Raw genomic sequence first — 19,602 nt, 5'->3', positions numbered from 1 at the left:
TTAATTTGAAAATCAGTGTTGTGTATCTTTTTTGATTGCGTCTCATATCGTCTTTTGCCTGATCACAAAGTTGAACTCAACGTTAGATATTGAAACATGTTTCTGTTGGTCGATTCGCACAAACTAATTAGCTGTGCAGTTTTAATCAGCAAAATTAACAAAAATACTTACTTGGCTTAGTAGTGGTTGTAGAACATTCTTACAAACTGCATCATGAATCAATCAATCAGATGTAATATACAGGGTTTAATAATACCTAAGTAATCTTAGTATAGCCCGAAATGACATTTATTCCTTATTAACACAATCCATTTCCGAGACCCTCTTCTTCGCATAAAGTTGATCGTCGCAATTTCGCATATAGAGTCTGGCTACTGAAATATTACACAAATGTTTGGCGGGAAATTCAAAAAATCTTGGGCTGGTCACACTTTGTGTAGTAGGAATTATAGTTTTGATACTAGAAAATATTTTTTATTTTCTGTGCACACGTAAGGTACCTAAGGATATAAGTTAAATATACGTTGACGTGCACTCAAAGTCAGCTCACATAATTTCTACCACTATGAAAAGTACAGTCAACAATAAACACATATGTTAACATTTTCTCACCATATACCATTGTTACAAGGCGAAAAATGAAATGTAGTATAAATAAGACCTAGCTCGATAATACCGTAATATTAATCCATCACCAAAAAATACATAAGTACTATTCCAAATATGCTAAATGCTAAGTATCAAAATATTTATAGAGCACCAACCTCCGAATTTGTTTACATTTGTTTAGGAGTTGTAAACATTGCAGTTTTTTGTTATACAACGCTACACGTCGACTTCGCACATTGTCGTAATTATTTAACAGCTTAAATAATAGTTTGCGAACCTCACTCAGTATAGACATTATTAATATTATTTAAAATAAACCCATTATAAACCGCAAACAATTTGAATGAATAACATAAATTGACAACTGACTTTTAGCTTTTTTTTAAATCATAGACAATGTGATACAACAACCAAATATTTGTCAACAATTTTTGGCTAGCCAGACTCTAAAAATCATTATACTCGTAATAATAGGTCCTTCAATTCACCTAATAGGTAAGCAGTTTCCCTAAAATATTATTCGCATAATATTCTATTCTTTCCCCGTGTATAAAGTAACTCAAGTAGGCTTTTCCTAACATCAAAGTTCATAATATTCAAGACGTAGAACAGGTGTATCTCCTAATTATGAAAATGCTAACATTATAATGACTTGGAGAGTTTAGAACTGCAACCCTTACATAATAGTCGAACCGCTATCAAAAAGTGGGCTAGGTTAGGTTGGGTTAGAACTGTGACCCTTACAGAACCGACTACTACTGCGACCTTCATAGAACCGAAGTACCTACTAACAGAAAAGTGGGTTAGGTCAGGTTAGAACTGTTGCCCATACAGAACCGAACTGCGGCCCGAAAAGTACGCAAGTACCTACGTAATATATCAAAATTATATGAAAAGTAAATATTAGGTAACTGACATTAAATTAGTATTTAAGCTATTCAAATTTAGGTACCTATGCTATACCGGCGTATAGAATGAAAGATTCGACAAAAAAAAAAAATATTTAAGAGCGCTCTTACAAGAAAAGTCGAAATAATGCAAAATTGATGATACTAGTCGACGAAATTCAGGACTTTGCGCTCATTATTAGAAACAATGAGTACTTGTTCCAGTAAAAGCGTCTTCTTATCTTTATAAATATCGTTGTAAATATTAGAAAAAGGACTTATTAAATTAGTTATGATTTTTTTTCTGATGGTCGTTTCCGAAAAACCCCGTGAAGCACTGAATGGCGAGCTCTTATTTGGAAATGTTGAGAATTTTACTCTGCTAAACCTGGCTATTTTGTATTACTAATACCCTGTACTTTAGGCATATCAAACTATATTTTTCCTACATACCTTTGAGAAAGAGAAAATCAAAGTAAAACGAACTCGATTTTCTCTCCGAAACAAGTGTCAATTCCTACGAAAATCTACTTAATATCGAAGTCATTTTCATACTCAAGCAATCTGCAACGTTTGCTTATACTGTTGGTATACATTAGTGTTTATGAAATTCTACTATAATTTTTTGGCAATTTTTTGAAAACTACTCTATATTACCGATGACGCGCGCTGCGCCAGCTCAGTGCCGCGGCAGAGCTTGTAGAGGCAGGACGTGTGTCGGTCGGCTCCGCACATTTTCAACGGCGACGACGAGGTTTTTTATCATTGTGTGCGGCGGGCGCCGTGTAAAACGCTATACTGTGTGCGTGTAAACCGCAACGAGAGACTTTGATCCTAGCACCGTTTTTATAGTATTATAATTTATAATGGTACAGTTTAATAAACTACCGGACAGGATTAAAAATATTTGAAACGACCTGACATTCTATATGTATTTATTTGACTCAAGATAGTACTCAGGGTCTGATGATGGAGCCGGAAGGTGGTCACCGGTACCAATCAACCATGCAACTAAACCACTTCGTGTTTAGGCTCGTTTTATTCATCTCAACAAGATCTTTGACACAAGATAGTACTCAGGGTCTGATGATGGAGCCGGAAGGTGGTCACCGGTACCAATCAACCATGCAACTAAACCACTTCGTGTTTGGGCTCGTTTGATTCGGCTCAACAAGATCTTTGACTTAAGATAGTACTCAGGGTCTGATGATGGAGCCGGAAGGTGGTCACCAGTACCAATCAACAATGCAACTAAACCACTTCGTGTTTAGGCTCGTTTTATTCGTCTCAACAAGATCTTTGACTTAAGATAGTACTCAGGGTCTGATGATGGAGCCGGAAGGTGGTCACCGGTACCAATCAACCATGCAACTAAACCACTTCGTGTTTGGGCTCGTTTGATTCGTCTCAACAAGATCTTTGGCACAAGATAATACTCAGGGTCTGATGATGGAGCCGGAAGGTGGTCACCGGTACCAATCAACCATGCAACTAAACCACTTCGTGTTTAGGCTCGTTTGATTCGTCTCAACAAGATCTTTGACACAAGATAGTACTCAGGGTCTGATGATGGAGCCGGCAGGTGGTCACCGGTACCAATCAACCATGCGACTAAACCACTTCGTGTTTAGGCTCGTTTTATTCGTTTCTATAAGATCTTTGACACAAGATAGTACTCAGGGTCTGATGTTGGAGCCGGAAGGTGGTCACCGGTACCAATCAACCATGCAACTAAACCACTTCGTGTTTAGGCTCGTTTGATTCGTCTCAACAAGACCTTGGACACAAGATAGTACTCAGGATCTGATGATGGAGCTGGAAGGTGGCCACGGGTACCAGTCTACCGTGTAACTGAACCACTTCGTGTTTGGGCTCGTTTTATTTGTCGCAACAAGATCTTTGACACAAGGTAGTACTGAGGGTCTGATGATGGATCCGGAAGGTGGTCACCGGTACCAATCAACCATGCAACTAAACCACTTCGTGTTTAGGCTCGTTTGATTCGTCTCAACAAGATCTTTGACACAAGATAGTACTCAGGGTCTGATGATGGAGCCGGCAGGTGGTCACCGGTACCAATCAACCATGCGACTAAACCACTTCGTGTTTAGGCTCGTTTTATTCGTTTCTATAAGATCTTTGACACAAGATAGTACTCAGGGTCTGATGTTGGAGCCGGAAGGTGGTCACCGGTACCAATCAACCATGCAACTAAACCACTTCGTGTTTAGGCTCGTTTGATTCGTCTCAACAAGACCTTGGACACAAGATAGTACTCATGATCTGATGATGGAGCTGGAAGGTGGCCACGGGTACCAGTCTACCGTGTAACTGAACCACTTCGTGTTTGGGCTCGTTTTATTTGTCGCAACAAGATCTTTGACACAAGGTAGTACTGAGGGTCTGATGATGGATCCGGAAGGTGGTGACCGGTACCAATCAACCATGCAACTAAACCACTTCGTGTTTGGCTTCGTTCGATTCGTCGCAACAAGATCTTTGACACAAGTTAGTACTCAGGGTCTGATGATGGAGCTGGACTGTGGCCACGGGTACCAGTCTACCATGTAACTGAACCACTTCGTGTTTGGGCTCGTTTGATTTGTCGCAACAAGATCTTTGACACAAGGTAGTACTGAGGGTCTGATGATGGATCCGGAAGGTGGTCACCGGTACCAATCAACCATGCAACTAAACCACTTCGTGTTTGGCTTCGTTCGATTCGTCGCAACAAGATCTTTGACACAAGTTAGTACTCAGGGTCTGATGATGGAGCTGGACTGTGGCCACGGGTACCAGTCTACCATGTAACTGAACCACTTCGTGTTTGGGCTCGTTTGATTCGTCGCAATAAGGTGTTTGACACAAGATACTACTCAGGGTCTGATGATGGAGCTGATGATGACAGACAGGTACCCGTCGCCACCTTCGCGCTCCATCATCAGACCCTGAGTACTACCTTGTGTCAAAGATCTTGTTGAGATGAATAAAACGTGCCTAAACACGAAATGGTTTAGTTGCATGGTTGATTGGTACCGGTGACCACCTTCCGGCTCCAACATCAGACCCTGAGTACTATCTTGTGTCAAAGATCTTGTTGAAACGAATAAAACGAGCCTAAACACGAAATGGTTTAGTTGCATGGTTGATTGGTACCGGTGACCACCTTCCAGCTCCATCATCAGACTCTGAGTATCACCTAGTGTCAAAGATCTTGTTGAGACGAATCAAACGATCCTGAACACGATGTGGTTTAGTTGCATGGTTGATTGGTAATGGTACCTTCCAGCTCCATCATCAGACCCTGAGTACTGTCTTGTGTCAAAGATCTTGTTGAGACGAATCAAACGAGCCCAAACACGAAGTTGTTTAGTTACATGATAGACTGGTACCCGTGGCCACCTTCAAGCTCCATCATCAGACCCTGTGTATCTTCAGTGTCAAAGATCTTGTTGAGACGAATCAAACGAGCCTAATCATGTTACTACATGGTTGATTGGTATCCGTGACCACCTTAATCATCATCAGATCCTCAGTACCAGTTCGTTTTTAAACCCTCGTTGATACAAACTTTACAACCTATAGGTACCAAATGCAATGACGAAACATGTAAATAAGCGAGTAGGTACCTATAATTTCTTTCGAGTAATATACCTTCATAAGTACAAGTATGGGGCTATTCATAAATTACGTCGTTTCAAATGGGAGGAGTGTGGGGGTCTGGACATCGGATGATGGTAACATGACGTAGGAGGAAACAGATTCATCCGAAGCTTGATTTTTGGATGATTTGAGGGGGGGGGGGGGGGGGGTCAAAAATCGTCAAAAATAGATGACGTAATTTATGAACAGCCCCTATGTACATTTGCACTGCATTTAGTATTTTCGTACTTACCAAATAACAGTTTTAGAACTTTAAAAGTTAAGTACAGTTAGTGTTGTTATGGTTGATTTCAATATGCTTCGCGAAGGATCAAGAATGTTTAATCCATCATTGTAGTGCGAGTGTGGTAGAAGGGATCGGCGTACTGAGCTCGCACGGCCTGCCGCAGCGCGTAAAATACCTAAACTCGCTCAACGGCGAAATGTAATAGCGCTCTTAAGTAATCCGTAGGAAGTATAACTCTTGAGTAAGACAAGCTTAAGCGCATAAAAATTAAGATATTCAATTTATTTAGATCAATTGTTATGCCAATAGTTGTTATGCGAAGTGAAATTAGGCAGGACATAAATTATGCGTTTCAATATAGACTATAGAGATAGACCCTTCGAGATACAGAGAACTTCTGGTACTTAGGTTTAAAAAAAGCTACACTACACGTGGGTCCAATGTTATGAGGTCTATGTAGAAGGGAAATAATATATAAAGTTACGAGAGGATTTTACTATTTAATTTTTTTTCTCTTTGTATATATTTCAAGCCGTGGATATATTTAGTTCATAAGTATTATAACAAATCAAATTAATAAAATTAAATTAAAATATAAATTATATAACTTAAAATTAAATACAATTAAAAATTATACACATAAAAAATAATTTAAATTAAATTGAATAACAATTTGAACTACACTTACACAGCTACTACTACACCTATACATAAAAACCCCGATCATAAAAAGAATACCCCATCCAGCAGGTCAGCCTGGGGAACCTTAATTGTATTGATCATACTCGTAACTCATGTAAAGAATTGTGTCATGTAATTGTCGGCTTCTTGGCGATCCTATCGCGGATCAGCGACCCGTGATAATTATAATGAGTTTATTTATAATTACCTATACGCCATTACATGTGCCCCGTAACCCCAAGGTATGATAATGCTGACCAGACGTCCGAAGTCCTTTAATAGCCGCATTAAGCCGATATTACACCGTCCGATTTGTTTTGATTCATTAATACCGTACGTCCACATACATTTAAATGAAATAGTGTATATATTAAGAAAATATGTGCCTATTATTCTTGTACTTCGCAAGGAAACTGTTTGACGATGTAAAAATTTCATAAGTTTTAGTAATTAATAATTGTCTATGACATAAATATTTAAGTTCAACGTGACGTGTGTTACTCACGTATCTACTATCCATACCAAGTATGTAAAATTTTCCTCTCAGTGCTGTGGTGAAAAATCCTGTTTAATTCGGCAACAAACTTTGTTTTACCCTCATGTCTTGAAACCCTCGAAACGCTCAAATGTCCACTGTTTTATAATATTTCATTTGTTCTCGGTCTCGCGTCTCAATGACAGCACGACTAGGGGTGTTAAATGACTGCTAATAAAGCTAAGTACCTGATTTCTTATTGCTGCAATTCACAATATTTATTTGATTATTTTATAATTTAGCTTTCAAGTTTATTACCCTTCTTATGTAAGATTTCAGCTTATAAAAGGCTATTATAGGCTAAGTGCATTCATAGATTTTTAAATAATTACATGGTTGAACCGGGAATAGAACCCGCTACACGAGAAAAAAAATTACCCTGTAGCTTTATCATACCGATCGAAAGGCTTCATCATAAGGATTATTAACAAGCTTTTATTAGGTCGACCTGTATGTATAACTAACATGTACCTAATGGAATCTAAGGTAACTAATTTAACCATCTTCCAAGGATCGTAGCGTCATCAAAATTGGCAGCTGTAGCCTGTATGTAGTTCTGATGACAATACAATAATATGGTACTGTCGAACTGATCTGATGATGGAGACAGGAGGTGGCCATAGGAACTCCGTGATGAAACAACGCAACCTAATTGTGTTAGGGGTTTTTAGAATTGTCTCGATGAGTATTAGTTGTCTGTCGTAAGAAAAGTACAGTCAGCGATAAAAGCTTGTACCAAAAATGAAATTTTTGCCAAAAACTTATTTTTAACAAGCTTTTATTAGGTCGACCTGTATGTAACTAACTATGTAATGGAATCTAAGGTAACTAATTTAACCATCTTCCAAGGATCGTATTGTCATGAAAATTGGCAGCTGTATGTAGCTCTGATGACAATACAATAATATGGTACTGTCGAACTAATCTGATGATGGAGACAGCAGGTGGCCATAGGAACTCTGTGATGAAACAACGCAACCTAATTGTGTTAGGGGTTTTTAGAATTGTCTCGATGAGTATTAGTTGTCTGTCGTAAGAAAAGTACAGTCAGCGATAAAAGCTTGGTATACACCCACTTGCCAGAATTTCATTTGCCATAATTTCATTTGTCATAATAGTCAACAGCCATTATATTGTTTCCCATAATTACATATGCAATACTTATTGTTTACTATATTAGTCACGTGCCAGAAAATTTGTTTCCCATAAAATCAATTTCAATAATATCATTTGTCATCATCATTGTAAGCCATAATTATCACTAGCCATTAGACGTGCGCGCCGCCGCGGCGCGCCGCCGCCATAAGGAGTCAGCGCGCCGCCGCCGCCGCCGGTAGTTTAAAATTCGCGCCGAATATTTTTTTATATGACAGTATTATGCATCGTTAAAATATGTAATAGGTTATATAGTCCGATAAAAAATAGTTGAAAATTATTGCGAGCGCCACTTCCTACGTAACTCACACATTTTTGACGTAAAATACTTCTTACTTAAACATGGCAATAATTTAGTACGGAAATTTTTTGGTTACTTATATAATTTAATTTCTACTACTATTTTATGTCGCACCAACACCATACTAACTATTTCTTATGTGGCAGTAGTTTATGTAAATCATACATAAAAATGTGTTGTATGTATGGGTAAAACACATTTACAAAGTATAATGTCCAGTGTTTTGACCGTTGTCAATTACACGGCACTTTTGCTAAGTCCAGTATGTTGGACATTGCCAAGTATGTGAAGAGTAAAATTATCAAATATTCTAGTAATTTTTATGGTAAATAAATTAAACAGATGGATGTTAGGTGTTACAAAACGTTTTAAAAAGTCATTACTTGTCGTATTACAACGTAATGAACCAAATAGATAAAAATATTTTTACGGATTTTTTTTCCTGTGCGTTCATCAAGACATCAAGAGACAGACCCGATTTAATTTGACAATTTTCTTACGAAAATATTTATATAATTGCATGCATTATTGTAAAAACCATTGCTCAGATGTTGCTGCAACCTACGATACCCCGCTAAGTTTAATAAATGACGTCAATGACTGGTAAAATTTTACCACCTACGAGCTATATAGTTTATGGAAAAAAAATGAGTTTTACTTAAATTCATATTAACATAAGTTGACTTGACATTATCAGTGAGTGTATTTGTAATTAAAAAATGCATTTATTCTATATTTATTTAAAAAAACATGAATTTGACAAAAAAAAACCTTATACACATAAAGTATAGGTATGTATACTCGGCAACGTCCAAAATACTGGACGTCTTACATTATGCGGCGTATCTTTTTATTTACACTAAACCTGGCAACATCCAACATATTTGACATAGGTACCTATGTTTTTTCGAAACTATTATAAATAGATGATTTTTATGATTTTTCTACAATAAACAACCACATAATAAGATTTTATTATTATTTAAGCTTCGTTTGTTCTACAGTCAGGTTATTATTTTACTTTTTTCTTTTTCTTTAACCGTTTTGGGGCTGACTGCATATCCCATCTGCTGGGTGAAAGCACATAATAAGATAATAACACTAAAAAATGATACTAACACAGTTTTTTGAGATTTTTTTCCCTTGTCGATTTAAGGGTTAAGCGTGGCTTTCATTATATACGTTTTAATATTGAAAAGTTGAAAAATCCCACGCCGCCGGCGTTACGCCGCCGCCGTGGATTTTTTCGTGGCGCGCCGCCGCCCGATTTTTTTCGACCGGCGCGCACGTCTACTAGCCATAATATATTTTTTTTACAGAAACCAAATGCTACTAGAAAAATGGGTTAGCTTAGGTTTGAACTGCGACCCTTACAGAAAAGTAATGCTACTGGAAAAGTGGGTTAGGTTAGGTTTGAACTGCGACCCTTACAGAAAAGAAATGCTATTGGAAAAGTGGGTTAGGTTAGGTTTGAACTGCGACCCATACAGAAAATAAATGCTCCTAGAAAAGTAGGTTAGGTTAGGTTTGAACTGCGACCCTTACAGAAAAGAAATGCTATCAGAAAAGTGGGTTAGGTTAGGTTTGAATTGCGACCCTTACAGAAACCAAATGCTACTAGAAAAATGGGTTAGGTTAGGTTTGAACTGCGACCCTTACAGAAAAGAAATACTACTGGAAAAGTGGGTTAGGTGAGGTTAAATATTCTATTAAATAATATTATTACAATTAATAATATGGACAACAACACGTATGGCACTCGTACGTTCTGGAATCTAATAATCGGGTAAACAAAGAGTATGTCCCATCATTTTTATGGTAAACAAACAATTCGGGCAAATGAAATTCGGGCAAATAAAATTCGGGCATATGAGTATTATTTTATATAATATTCGGACAAACAATAGACAACCTAAAAGCTTGTACCAAAAATTAAATTTTTGCCAATAACTTATTAGCTAAATAACATAGTGTCGGAAATAAAAGGAAGACCAGGAATTTTAACATTTGATATGAAATTTAGCGAAATAATCAAAAGAGTGCGACTTTGTATTCAACAGAATGGGACTCATTTTGAGCATTTGATAAATTATAAATTGATTAATTTTGAATTAATAATGTTAAAATTCATGGTCTTCCTTTTATTTCCGACACTATGTTATTTAGCTAAAAATAATCCTTATGATGAAGCCTTTCGATAGGTATGATAAAGCTACAGGATAATAATTTATTTTCTCGTGTAGCGGGTTCTATTCCCGGTTCAACCATGTAATTATTTAAAAATCTATGAATGCACTTTAAAAGTTTTTTAAATTAAAATAATGTCTTCTTTCAGTAAAATGTTCCATCTACAATATTCAGAGTACTTTCCCTCCATGTGGCATAGCCGTGGTACGCCCTGTATTATATTAGGCTCTTAGTAGGGAGTTATATGAATAGTAGGCACCAAAGAGCCAATTCATATTAATTTCGCAATGTTCCTTCTGGGCTAGGACGATGAAAATTTTGTATGATGTAGAATACAAATTGGTTCATATTTGAAAAAAAAAATGGTGATTGTGCCAAGAGTCGAACTTGTTATACAGGGTGATAATTTTTTTTTTACCAGAATTTAAATGGTTAGGAGGGTCATATTTTTTTAATTTAAAGTTTTTAGTCTCATTAATATTTGACAAAATCTGAAATTCGTCACTTTCATAGTTTAGGAAAAAATAAATAAAACAGTTTTGAGGTTAATCGGGTGTTTTTCACCCCCAGGGGGTAACAGAGGGATAAAACTTTGTGCAGGGTATTACCTCTTCAAAGGGCATCGTTTGATTATAGTTTCGACCCAAAAACGCTGGGGGCAATTTTTCAAAGGCTATCCTGCTATCCCCTTTAAAGTAAGCTAAGCATTAATCGCTATTATAAGACTGAAAGACATGAGCTTTCAATCAGTAATCTATCTAATCTAACCTTTAAACGAGCAATTCTTGTTTATATACATATATTATAATTTCAGGGATCTCGGAAACGGCTCTGACGATTTTTGGTGAAAGGGGGTTTTCGGGGGCGATAAATCGATCTATGTATAGCTACATAGTCTTATTACGTCTTGGCACCGACAATTTTATGTTATCCTTTTTGAAGTTGTTTTTTCATTAATGTATTTTTAATCTTGCTCAAAGGTACCAAACGGTTATAATTTCTATCCGCTACCTGCATAAAAAAAAACAAGTAACGCCATGAAATTGACTTATAAAATCGGTAGGAAGTCACAAGTGTTGGAGTATTGTGGAAATGCGATGCGTGGGCAGGCGCGCGACGCAAACCTGCTTGGCCGAGCTTGTCTAATGTTCTGGTTTCCAGCGGTGGGGCGCCGCCGTCCGACCAGACTTGGCGGCGCTACCTACCCGCCACTCGCCGCTCGTCAGTCCAATCCTTTTCTAATAACTTTGGAGAGTAAACCGATTTTATTGTTTTGCAAATGAACGACACGTACCTACACAGCGATACGTAGCTCGTAGGTAATAATAAAGCAAACATTACAACACATGGTACATTACGAAATACGAAGTTTTTAACAAGCTTTTATTAGGTCGACCTGTACATATGTATGTAACTAACTATGTAATGGAATCTAAGGTAACTAATTTAACCATCTTCCAAGGACTTGCACTGCGTGGGCTATCAAAATCTCTGCAGACTTTTCTTGGTCTAACTCTAGGTAAATGACATCAGCGCCCTTTGGACAATGATCATACTTATATTACTGGTCAGGCTTTACCTACTATAATAAGTTTTTGGCAAAAATTTCATTTTTGGTACAAGCTTTTATCGCTGACTGTACTTTTCTTACGACAGACAACTAATACTCATCAAGACAATGCTAAAAACCCCTAACACAATTAGGTTGCGTTGTTTCATCACAGAGTTCCTATGACCACCTCCTGTTTCCATCATCAGATCAGTTCGACAGTACCATATTATTGTATTGTCATCAGAACTACATACAGCTGCCAATTTTCATGACGCTACGATCCTTGGAAGATGGTTAAATTAGTTACCTTAGATTCCATTACATAATAGCTAGTTAAATACATACAGGTCGACCTAATAAAAGCTTGTTAAAAATTCGTTCCAATGAAATTCCGCAACATGGTGCGTGATCAATATATTACTGGTCATCAGGCAGTTACTTTAAAAAGCTCGTACTCGTATCTCGTAATTTGTGTGTTGCTTTACATTGCGAGATGATTTTGTATGGTTAATATTTTAATTGTACAATTTCTAAGCAAAATGTATCTCAATATAATTCATAGGTTGTATAACATATGCTAACCACCCTCTAAATATTCACCCGTGTTGAATTTGCACACTGTATTACGCCTTAAAACTTGGTCATTGAAGGTATAATAGAGGGTGACCCTAATCCTAGAGCTAAATTTATATGTTAACAATACAAAACAATATATAAGTACATAATTATGTACATATATACAAACTTATATTCTAAACATCGAACTATTGAATAGCTATTAGTTAAGGTCTGAGTCATTGAGGTATGAGTTACAATATATTATGTGGCAGGGCATTTGTAACTCGATCTGCGGCCTTCACCGCTCCGCTGCACTGGCCGCGTGTCTGTGCATTCAGTAAGCCCTTAAGAATGCCCCTTACTCATTAATGTCCTTAATTGCTAAGACAGCTCTTTGAGAAAACGTTACTAAGATTATTATTATGGCCAGCCAGGTGTTCACTTGTATCGTGTAGACATTCTGGAAACAATAGGTGTTCAAACAACAACACAAAAAACGCTTACCAAGCATCGTTGCAAGCAATCAGTAGAAGTCAGCTCTGATAATTATTGTTACCTATAGAATGTAAAGAGTTAAAATTTAAACCATTTATTTGCATACAAGATATGTACAGTGGTACTACTAAACGAAATTAATAACTAGCTTAAATCTAAAATAGGCCCTTGATGCATTGTACCAAGGATGCTGGCGGCTTTTCCTCGCTGTATCGCAATGCTGATACGTTGTGCGAGGTAGCCGCCAGCTCTTCGGTTACAGATTTAAAATACATTTTGATTAGGGAGCAAAGGTTTGGGTGTAAAAACAAAGTAAGTACATACATGATACAGCAACTGTTACACTGTACAGTGTAGCTGTAGTGTAAGAAACGTCCTACAATATTTATTTATATGCTTTTAGGTGATTAATTTAGGTACCTACCTACTTTCTTGTGTCATCTAAATGGAATTCAATACATTAGCTAAGTAAGTATGATAAAAAATGTGGCTATTATTATTTGAAGCATAAGTTCCAACATTGCCCAATATAGCTACTTAAATACATATGTTATACATACTTGCATTAATTTATTTCGAAGTGGGTCTCCAATATATTTTACTGTCTACTAAAATGTCTAAACTGTCTTAGTTAAAAATACCTACTCGTACATATATAAAAAATGAAATGAAAACTATTAATAAGTTTTAAGCTCGCTTATAACTGCATGCTTAATATTAAGCTTAAATCTTATAAATAGGATTTCGCAAAGCTTATTATAAACTTGTTTGAATGAGATCATGAAATGGCGGCATTTCATGATCGACATGATAGGTAGGTATTATACGGTCTATGCAGTGTAGTGAGTATAACCCTTCAAGTGGCGGTCAACCCGTTAATGGTCGATGCGAAAACCAGTAAATTGTCGGCCACCAGTGAGTGGCTAATGAGGTGTATTTAGAGGTGAAGTTGAACGCATTTAAGTATAGTTACACTCTTCTAGCGCAAAAAATTTTGGTAACGAGTTAGACAAAGATAGCATAATTTTTACCAAGTGTTTAGCGTAAGAAACACAAAACACTTGGTAAAAAAAATTGTTGGACCATTCATTCCGGAGCGACCGCCTAGTCCGAGTTCAGTCTAGACGTTTAAGAGGTTTTTTGTTAAATTAATTGTACTTATGTTAGGTCCCTTTTAATGATTTAATCTTAAAAATAAATGTCTTGCTTTGATAATTAACTAGCAATTACCTCCAATCATCAATTTGTTTTATGGTGGTAGTCATTTTTAACAAGGAAACCGGAAAACTGTATACTTCCGGAGTTTGATTAGGTATGGCCAAATGTATGTATAAACATTATAATAGTTTTATTGCTATATTCAAATAATGTATTTGAAGCTGATTATAACGATATGTGATTTAATATACTTTCAAACATAGAAAAGCTTAAATCGTCGATTTTGTAAAATTCTCTTAATCTGCACTGACCACCCATCAGGGCCCCGTCACGTGACTGCTTTTGCGCAAATCCGCTGCGCCACTTGACTACCTACTTAATTCGTGTTTTCGCTGGCGTCAATTGAAGGGTTAAGTAATTTCTGAAATGATCAATTGATCATACCTATTCGGCGATTGTTAATTCTTAACATTTTTCGCTATTAGTGTGACATTAATTAAATAAATAATAATAATAAATAAATAAAAAGATATATATTTAATAGTGATGTGCCGACTATCGATTTGGCCGACTAGCCGACTAATCGGCGGTCCAATGGCCGATTAGTCGGCCGACTTGTCGGCTTGTCTGCCAGATCATTAGTTTTGTCTAAGAATCCTAAAGATATATTTCACACGACAACCGGACAATCGGACAAGAAAGACAAGAAAGAGAGATCGGACGGGACGGTTAATAATTCGAGCAAAAGTTATCGTAAGCACCCTAAATAGGAATTTGGGTAAAATAGGTGAAAAGCTTATGGAAAATATTTGCTGTTTATTTCTTTTTGCCCTGTTTTCTGTCACTTTATAAAGTGCCGACTAATCGGCCATTTTGCCGACTAGTCGCCGACTAATCGCCGACTACAAATGAGGCCGGATAGTCGGCTTTCCCGACTAGTCGGTACCTACATCCCTAATATTTACCAAACAAAAAAAAACAATGAATTGCAACTCAACTGTAAAAATATGGGTGCACAAATCATCTCAAAAATATGTCCCATAGCTCTTATGTCAGCGAATTAAGAACTATGGGACATATTTTTGAATAAATTGGCTCCACCCATATTTTTACAGTTGAGTGTAAAATCAAAAATCGGGTAGAATTTAGAAATATTTGTGTAGTAAAATGGATGAGACTAACTATAGTCTGTTCGAGAAACTGATGAAAATGGTAAAAAATAGAGATACTACTCCTAATGACTCCTCTTCACGTTGGGCCAACGCCAACGCCAACGAGGGACGCATTTATGCGTTAGAGGGAGCAAGTGATATTGCTATCTCATTCTACCGCATGCCTGCGTCCCTCGTTGGCGTTGGCGTTGGCCCAACGTGAAGAGGAGCCATAAAAATACACGCTTCGAATATTTTTTTCTAGGCATCATGACGAATCTAATGAGGTATCACACGTATTTTTAGGAGCAGTATCTCTATTTTTCACCGTTTTCAGTTTCTTGAACAGACTACCTACTAAGCGAGACCGCTGATTTTCAGTCCCCTACCAAAAAACTTAAAGCTAATTCTTAACTAAGTTATTTAATAACTAACGTAACTAACTTACTAACTAATATTATATTAACATTAGACATGACATGACATTTTGTGACATCATTTTGGTAACACTAGTAAGTACATATGTATATTTACCGACGACCTAAATAAAAGCAGCACATAGTACATAATTATACTTGCTGTAAAGTTCATATTAACATAATACAATACATTATGTACATATAAAATAAGAACTAAGCTTTTTGTCATTTTTAGATTATTTTGAACTGTAGTAATTATACTTATTTTTTTTCAGTATCGCATAAGTAGTCGAGTGACTGGATGAGTGTGGCCGCCATGATATGGGCACTTGCACGTGATGTCAAGCAAATAGCAATCGGCGCATTTTCCTAACTAAATATGTACCTATTAGCCATGGCAAATTAAATCGCACAGGTTACTGCGCTGCCTGGGTCTGTAATCAAAGTAATATACAGGCACTACACATTCATAGGGTGAACTATATTGCATTTATATCTAACTACATTAACTGTTTCTCGCCAGTCCTTACTTTGTCAGTAGAATAAGGCGCGAACATCAAAATTTGTATGGGAGATTGATATTAGGTAGTTTGTGCCTACATTTTTCCTTTTGCCGCACACAACACAATTTGAAAAGAACATTACTTTTTCTTTTTGAAATTTTTGTTAGGGTCATGGGCAGTATGGCGCCATTTATTTTAAAACAAACAATCATCAATGAAACATCAAACTTAAGCAGCTCTATGGCACTTATTTGTGGTAATGAACTAATGATAAAATACTTAGAGATGGTCAAGCAAATCTTGTCAGTAGAAAAAGGCGCCTGATTCAAATTTTCTATGAGACGATATCCCTTCGCGCCTACATTTTTCAAATTTGCCGCCTTTTTCTACTGACAAGATCTGCTTGACCAAGTTATATTTTAGTTATTTTACAGGATTTGTCTATCTATTTATTTCTACCATTACGGGTTCCACGTCCCACGTCCATCATAGGGGTGCTAACTATAGGTATATATACTATATATTACAAAATAAAAAGTATAAAAACAACCAGGATTAGTTTAGGTTTAAATACAAGAACATTTAATTTAATCATTTCTTTTCAGGTCATGCTGTATAAGACGGACGTGTTTTCTGTGAGAGTGACAAAGGTAATGGGTAGCTAGCAACCTACCCTACCCTATAACTAACTACTTACTGCCTAGTGTCAATTATGGAAAACATAAATTTATCATCATCATATGGTTTTAAGTTACAAAGCACCTGTCTACAGAGTTTACAGTTTCGGACTGCCAAACGTCAGAGTACCTATGTCGACAATCCGCGGGTCGACAATTCCACATTACGTGAGATATTACTTTTACTTATCTAATCTTCTAGTTTCTAAATAAAAATAAGTGATTACTTGATTAGTCTAAGCAAATCTATAGGTATTTACGGCTCGTTTAAATTCCTGAAACTACCATAAAGAGCTTGACAGTGATCAATCGCAAAATTTGGTAAGGTTACCTGCGTGTCAAGCATGCTTGACCGCTTCGGGATCCCACTAAAAGTTTGCCGACGTAAGTTTATGGGAATGCGTGACCGGTGTGAGTGCAGGCAGTGTGCCGGGGCCTGCGGTTTAAGCGACTAGGCGCGAGGCGCCACTTTCACTGCGCTCACGCATCCGGCGTCGAATGATCACATTCATATAACTTATATAGGTTTTCACAAATATTTAGTTATATTTATTGGTATAATTTTATTTACAATGAGCGGTTAGCGGTTCTTGCAGCACGTGTGTTCGCGATGTCTGAAATATTACAATTAGGTAGGTATACATATGCTATGATGACATCAAAGCCGCGCTTGCCACTTATCCAGGATCTAGGCCCCATTAGCGATTCCTTGTGTAAATCTTGTCTCATACAGAGCTGGGGGCTAGGGCATGTTAAGGCAGGGTGCGGGGCGGGGGACAGACAGCATCGGCTTGGCGGCGCTTCGCCTGCCGATAAATTATACACGCACACCGACACATATTAAAACTAACACGACCCACACACTTGCAAACCATGTTTCCACGTCACTGCACACACTAGCAGGTATCCGTACGTTTAAATGTAGGTACTAGGTACCTATCTGTTGATCCAGAACACTGACAGTGTCCACAAGCGGACCTATTTATTTCCTTTGTGCCGATGCTATTTCAGTTGCATTTATCTGTCACATAGGTATTGTATACAAATTGGTTGGTCCGCACATGTTAATTTAATAATAGCGTAGAGTACAAACAGATCATAAGCACAATACAATTATACTGGTAGGTAGGACGCTTATTTTTGAAAAATTAAGGTAATTATCAGTGAGAGGCTATTTGTGATGAATTGATGATGCATAGTTAGGTAACTATTTTGTTTTAAATAAGAAGGTAGAGTTAGACCAAGACGTGTCTGCAGCGATTTTGATAGCCCACGCAATGCAAGTGTTATTCTAAGGCTTATTATTAACCGGGCAACTAAAATATTAAACAGGATTTTTTACTGGGCATATAATAATATAATTTGGCTGTGCATTAATATTTTAGCGCCAATAAATTTATATTAGCCTCAAAGCATCATATTATTAAAAAACTGGCAGCAAAATCAAGCCACCCAAAAAAATTATAGGGAATTTGAATTGATAGGCTGGCGTCTAAAATAATAAGTTAGCAACTAATATTGTAAAGCGATCATAAAATTTGGTTGTTGAACAGAATACCTAAGATACCTATATACATAAGCTTTAAATACTCAATTATTAAATAATTTAAACATATGCATACCTAGTACTTTAAATTGACAAATTTCCTAATCCACAAAACACTACAATTTTATTTACCAATGGTCAGTAACCATACTTATAGTCGAAATTCCTAATCATGAAACACCTAATGGCCATTATGCCGTTAGGTCTTTAAATTTTTTTAATTACTGTGTTCTGCAAGAGTCATAAGATAGGTGCGACGACGAGCGAAGCGAGGAGGATCGTGTTAGGTTGACCGTGTAGTGACCAAACAAAATATTTTAAAGAACTTAATTTTTAATTAATAGATAGCCGTTTTCTTTATAAACTGTGCTTCATAAATGGTCTCCAATATAATAATTCAGTTGCCAAATAAATATGTAGTTGGTACCTGCCTAAAAATAAACAAAAGCCGTAACGGCATTAAAATGTTGTCTCATATTGATATATTTTAAGGCTCTGTTTTTGTTGCCAAACTATTAATTTTAGTACCCATTTCTATTTTATTAAACTACTCAAATTCGATTAATTAGTTGACCGGTTAAATACGTGCCTTATTCTAAACGTCAAACATCTATGAAATTATGACGTATGAATAACACTTGCACTGAGTGGGCTATCAAAATCGCTGCAGACTTTTCTTGGTGTAACTCTATTTACTTTATAATTATGAGACTTAAATTCTATCGATGTTCTAGAATTCTAGATAACTGCATGTCGCGCAATAGTGCGTGTTTAGCTGTTTACGCGGCACTTACGACCGTTTATTAAGGGTTTTTTAAAGAAAACTCAAAAATGGTTCAACCGATCATTGTCAAAATACACATTGTTTTTTGTACTCTATTCTACGGCTAATCTCCCGATACGTTATTATTTTTTCTGAACTTTGGTTCGAAAGTTATAGAGGGATATTTGGGATAAACATTATTTCGGCTTTTTTCCAACAATATTCAATTTATCGAAAAGAGTTCTTAGAAATATTCCAGTTATTATTAAAGACCCTTTTAATGATGTGCAACACGATGGTGGTCCCTGATTTTTTATCTGACAATTAGTTACATGTATGGAGTGCCCCTCTTAAAAATACATTTCTTACAGTTTTGAGTAGTTAATCCAGTAGCGGCTTACAAAATACACCTATATTTCAAATATACATACTCTAAATAGTTTGTACCCACCAATTTGGGTAAAAACGAGTAAATACGGGTATATTGAATAAATACGGAGTAGGTATTTACTCGGTATTTACCCGTGAGTATTTAC

The sequence above is a fragment of the Cydia splendana genome, chromosome Z (genome assembly GCF_910591565.1).
Source record: "Cydia splendana chromosome Z, ilCydSple1.2, whole genome shotgun sequence".
NCBI lineage: Eukaryota > Metazoa > Arthropoda > Insecta > Lepidoptera > Tortricidae > Cydia > Cydia splendana.
Note: the sequence above shows the minus strand (reverse complement) of the source record.